Consider the following 6,602-nt stretch of genomic DNA (forward strand, 5'->3'; position numbering starts at 1 on the left):
AAGAAGAAGGTACACAGATGTCTGAAGAAGAGGTCAAGGAAAAAGAAGCAGAGTTCTTCAAAGACACCATCATGAAAATGGGTCTGAAAGAAGATAGCTCATCAAAGCTTCAAAGCCTTTTTGTGAAGGTATTAAACAGCCCTGCATCCCCAAACACTGCAACAGGCATGATAGAAAATGAAAAACAAGAGCTTACTGGACAAGAAACTGCAGAAGACATAGCTGCAGCAAACAAAGTCATAGAAGAAGCTTTCAAAAGAATGTCTGAGAGTTTGCATGTGTTTTCAAGGCCATCATCCCTCAACTCATCTGATAATAAATCTCTCCCAAGAAACCCATTGGATTCAAAAATACTAAAGTGGAAGTCTGATCAAAAGACCCACGTATTGACTTTGCTCAGATCCAATGGTGAGGTGAAGCATATATCAAGGAAAGAAGCACTAGGCCTTAGTGTTCAAGATTTGCAGGATCTCCTTGAGCTTTCACTGTGCAGGGATGTAGATGACCAGAGTGCCAAAGAATTTGAAGCTGAATTTAAGGAACAAGCTAGGGCACTCTTGATGAGTAATAAAGGTCCTGAATAAGGAATGGTTTTGGCATTATCTGTTCCAGGGGGAGATTGTTGGGATTGAACCCTAACAGAGGAACAGATAATGTAAAGCCAAAACCGGATCCCATCTGTGGACACTTAATAAGCAGCAGTTTACTCTAATCTCTCCCCTTGACAGTGGTCATCTAACAGTTGATGGATGTTAAGTGCTGCTCAATTACAACAACTGATAAACCAAACTCTGATGATTATCTAACAACTGCTGAAGATAAACTCTGTTGCTCTATCTACTGCTGTATCCTAAGTACTGCTGAAGACTCAAGCACTGCCCTCTCAAAGACTGATCACCTTTGAAGAAAGCACTGAAGACTCAACATCTGTGCTAAGGCTACAACAGTGGAACGTGAAGCAGTAGTTTCCTTATGTTTTGTACTTTAGTGATTATCAGATGTTACATAACAGTAGTTTGTATAGAACAGTATTTATAGTTTGTTAGGTCGTTAGATGTCACTATCGTGGTGACGTCAACTGAAGCATATCAGTAGTTTGGTTTGCCTATAAGTATGACAGTACTCTGTACTGTTACACTTGAACGTTTTGAGTGAGTTTTTCTCCTCAATTCATCCTTTCATCTTGTGCAACCAACTCTGGTGTATCAGGCTGAGGGGGAGTTTAGATTGTAAGCCTGCACTGTAATCTTTTGCTTATATGTAAATCTTTTAACTCAATGAAAAGCAATTGTTTATCAATCTACACTTTCCTTTGTTTGTGTTTACAAAGTTTGCTACTCATTTCCGCTGCACTTATTCGTTTTATGCAAACAAACACAATCACAGACAGCCTTAGATCCTAACATAAAGAAGCAAGAAGAAACAAACAGTCAAGCTCTTACTAACATTCACTTGCTAGTAAAAATATTGCAATACAATGTTGCCACACTGGCAAAAGTTGATCTTCATAAACTAAAGACTCCAATTCCACATGAAAGACAAGCAAAAGAATCAGAAAGTCCCCAACATCAACCAGAAACCATCCAACAAGAACAAATGAAGCAAACAGAAGCTGTAACAGTTCAAAAAGAAAAGGAGACCATGGGTCCACCACCAGTTAAACAAAGGTTGCCCATGGGTCCTCCACCAAGCATATCAAAGCCAGACACTTCAAGTTTCCAACATAAAGAATACACTTCAGCTCAACCATCAACTACAACCATCACTAGAGAAACAGAATTTAGCATAAGGATGGACACAAAAGAGAAGCGAAGAATGGAACATGAAGTGACCTCTTCAAAAAGGCCAAGAAAAATAATGAGAGAAGACTCAGAAGGCAACATCAAAGAATCAGAAGTGCTGGAAGGTGATCTACACACAATCATGTATCCATAAGAACATCTGAAGCACTACTATTGGAAAGGTCCAGAAGACAACCTAACAAGGCCACTCTCACCAATGAGCAAATGTATGTATGAACAAAGAAAAAATGGCAGCTGGGTGATATTGCACAAAAATTGAACAATCCAACAGTATCAATTGAAAGAGTTGATACTTTGACTACTGGAGGAGGCTTACTAGGAAATGAAAGTCAAAACAAGTACACCCTAGTCAGAAAAGACAAAGATGTTCAAAAAGTTACTGATGCAGACCTGGCTGATGAAATTCATCCAATGGACATAGTCAAGATGAAGAACATCATTGATGAATGGAAAGGTGGTTCAGTAGTGATCAGGAGAGCCCTTGACAGTGTTAAAAATGCAGGAGCGTTATACAAAAGAGCAGCATTAGTAGACTTTGATCTGTGTATCAATTTCGAGTATAGCACTAAAGTGTTAATACCTCCACCCAACACAATTATTCCAGCTGAAATCCCTTCAAAATTAGCAAGAACTGGTGCAATCTTTGACACACCAGAAATCTGTGCAGTCTTCAAAGATGCTCATAATGAGAAAGCTCTATTCAGAATCAGTGAAATTTGCAGGTACTCAAACCAAACTTTAAAGTATATAAGAAACTGCATAAATGAGAAACAAGAGCAACTCAAGATGAAAGGAAAGAACAATGAGCAGCTGAGAAAGAAAATTGAAGATTGCATTAAAGATTGGATGGAAGCAAGAGAATGGTACAAATCAATGTACAAGGCAACTCAAAAGATAATTGATCACAAGAAGAAGCTGAAACCAGGAGACAAACACAGAGGTGGAGTGAAGATCAATTGAATGAATTGATGAAATAGAAAGTTTTTTTTGTACAAAATTTAGAATTTGTTTTTCTGTTTCTTTTACAATGGTTGGATGGTCTATGCTTTAACTTTTATGTTTTATGCTTTACGTCTGTGGGACATAGTCACTTGATCTTTCCTTTTCAAGAATTAGTTAAAAGTTGTTTACATTTGGACATAGAGATAGTTCATTTTCTTACAATACTTAGGGGGAAACTGTTAGGAAACTTTATTTGTAAGTATTGAAGAAAATCTCAATCAACTGGATCTCTGAAGAAGATAACAGTCCTGAAGAACACAGCAAGATGAAGAAAAATAGTTGGGACCACTAAAAAGCAAAGTATATACTACAAAGAATCTCAAGTTGATAAAAAGTTGATTTGGATTATCAGAGAAGGTCGTTTCTGATGGATCTGATGATATTTCTGATGAAATATCATCAGTTTCTGACAAATTCTGATCATCAAACTTTCTGATGAAGTGGCTTATCAGAAATTCTGATGACAGACCCACTTGTCTAAAATCACAACTCTATCCTGCCACCCATGACCGAAGCATGACATTATTGGTTTTCATGATTACAAATACAACTTGAACGATGGATTCAATGAATATGTCAAATTGCTACTTTATGCAGGACTTGTTGCATGAATAAACAATTGTTTATTCATGTCCACAGCTGTCTATAAATAGAAGGCTCGAGAGGCAGAAGATACTTGAGTTTGAAGCTTAGCATTCACATACATACACTCAAACTCCAACTGCTCTTCTCACCCACAGAAATCAAGATTCATTTGTATTAGATAATAATCTTACAATCACCTTGTTAAACTAATTTGTTTCAAAGTGATATAAACTTGATAATTCTGTAGGTCCTGTTTCTTGAAAGTCTGATTTCCATTTCCGCACATCTTTTTCACATATACTGAAATCACTTGCCATATTACGTAAAAAGAAGCTGTTAAGGCCATACTGGGTCCAACAAAATCGCTTCTGAAGAAAGAGTTTGATTTGTTTCGTGGTTTGAAAGATACTGTAATCTGTTGGTAAATTTGAGAAGAGTGAGCATCAACAAAGACAATGAAGAGCTGATAGAGAAGCTAGCTGATGCGTTGCCACATGAGACTTGGGGCACATACCTTATGATGCTAAGGAACAAGAAAGGTTTTAACAATCTGACCCTTAGCAAGTTTATTGAAAAAATTGAGGCTCAGGAGATGGAACAGAGAAAGATCTCCAGGATGAAAGACTTCGATGGTGAACAAGACATTGGGCTTTACTACAAAGCAGGGTTGAATGACAAAACCATAAATTTTTCTCCAAAAGTGAAAACTGCTTTCAATGCCAAGAATTCATCTGAAAGTTCTTTAAAAGGATCAAGCAGCAAGACAAGTTTCTCATCATATCAGTCTTTTGATCCAAACATTTCAACAAAGAAAAATGGAAAGAAGCTTCAATGTAACATTGTTTTGAATCTTGAGGATGATCAATTTTATACAGAAGAAATTGCAAAGAGCCATATGTCTTTATTGGGAACTGTGTTGGAATCATATGGAAGTTTTGTTACAGGTCGGATCGGGAATCCAATGCTGACTAAGGAGGATTACGATCAGATTGATGCTGAAGAGATGGAATTAATGGATATAAAATGGTGTTTGGCTAGTGTATTGAGACGAGCTGAGAAATTCAAGTAGATCACAGGAAGAGATGATCTCTGTGAGGCAAATGTTTCTACTTTGGGTTTTGATAAATCTAAAGTCACTTGTTTTCGTTGCAGGGAAAAAGGACACTTCAAGAGGGAGTGCACTAATCGCGAAGCAAGTGGAGCTCAAAATGCATTCAACAACAATGATTAATACCGGAAGGCAATATACCATCAAGTTGCTCAACAATCACATCAACAAGAACCACATGTGGCACATGGGAGAAAAGTCATTGAAGTATCGTCAAAGAGAGCTTGTATGGTGAATCAAGATGAAAAGAAGCCATCAACAGATTTCAGTTGGGACAAATATATTCCAGCTGATGGTAAAGCATGTTTGATAGATCAAGATGATGAAAAGTTACCTGAAGGCTTTAACTGGGAAGGTTTTAGTTGGGATGATTATGATCCTAACAAAACTTCAAGTCACAAAGCATTTGTTGTTCGTATTGAAAAAGATAGTGATGATGATGGTACTGAGTATTATGCAAAAAGAATGGCATAACACTTGAAAATGATGGCAGAAAGTGACAGTGAAGATGAGAAAGCTAAGAAGAAAAAGAAAAAGGTAAAAACACCAGTCAGCAGTGATGATGAGGAGGTTCTAGTGGTAAGAAGAAAAGTAAAAGAAGTTCCAGCTTTCAAGATTGATGAAGAAGCTGTTGCAAAGAAGAATCCAGTGATTTGTGATAATTGTGAAGCAATGAAGAAACAAAACAGTTCATTGATTCACAACATGAACAGATTGAAGGAGTCTTATGATGTTCTAAACAAATCCATGAATATGTACAATGATACAAGTGAAGAGCAGGCAACAACAATGAAAACACTTCAGGGAGCGTTCATGATCAAGCAGAAAGTTGTGAACAACTACATCGAGAAGTGTGCTGTTTTAGAACAGAAACTGGAGGCTCAAAGAATTGAAACTGAAAGAGTTAATCGTTTGTTGAAAAGTTACTCATGTACTTCTTATGTTATTGACAGGATTTATCCAACTGTTGAAGGCATGAAGGCGTTTGAAGATGATGAAGTAACTGAAGAAGAGAAGATTTCTGAGAAGAAGACTGAAAAGAAGAATGACACAAAGAAAAAGACTGACAAAAAGAATTCTGGTAAGAAACAAGGTGTCAGTTATAACAAGTGTCCACCCCCGCTGGAAAATGGATATTTGCCCAGAAATCCAAATTCTGAAAGAGTTCAAAAAGCAACAAACTTACAGTGGGAGTCGGAGTCCTCAGTTAATTTACCAGAAAGTATTGATGTCACGTTTACATCGTCTGACACTGATCAACAATCTCAATTGATGAAGAAAGTGGTGGATCATGTGTTAGATAACAATGAAACTGAGGAGTCAAAGTCTGAGTCTATGTCGGAGTCAAAGTCTGAGTCCAGCACTCGGGGTCAAAATGAAAAACAAGGCAAAAGAGTTTATGATAAAGAATTCCTGTTATCAAAATCTAATTTGAATGATGAAACATTTAAAGTAGCTTATACTTTGAATGATTCTGACAAATTATATTCTGATGAGGAATTTCCAATAAGAGGTGTTAAACAAGAAATGATAAAAAAGGTTTTCAAACTAACAGAAATTAATATTTATGAAATAAAAGATTTAAATCTTACTGATAAACCTAAAAAATACACCTCAAGAGTTCAGCAAAGATTAAACAAGGAAAAAGGTTACAGTTCTGGTTCTGGTTTTCAAAAGAAACCAAACCATAACGGTAATTTAAAAAAGAAAGGGTTAGGTTTTACTCCAACAGAAAAACAGAAAAATGAAAAATATGTTCGAGATTTTAAATCAAAGATGACATTTGTTTCAGGTACATCTTCTGAAGAAGAGAAAGAAAAGATATTCAGAAAGCAGTCAAATAGGGATTTCCTTGCTAAGAAGCAAGATGAGATGAAGACTATTGATCAGAAGAAGAAAACTCGGACCTGTTTCAAGTGTGGAAAAAGTGGTCACATTGCCATGAATTGTTCACAGGCAATTCAAAACAAACAGGGAGTTTCTAAACTGAAAGAGAAAGTGGTTGAGTTTGAACCGCCAATTGATAGAACCAAACTGTTCAAAAATTCAAAATTTGAAATTGGTGAATGTTCAAACAGGTTTTACAAGAAGAGAGCTAAATTGAC

The sequence above is a fragment of the Helianthus annuus genome, chromosome 3, assembly GCF_002127325.2.
Source record: "Helianthus annuus cultivar XRQ/B chromosome 3, HanXRQr2.0-SUNRISE, whole genome shotgun sequence".
In the NCBI taxonomy this organism is placed as follows: domain Eukaryota; kingdom Viridiplantae; phylum Streptophyta; class Magnoliopsida; order Asterales; family Asteraceae; genus Helianthus; species Helianthus annuus.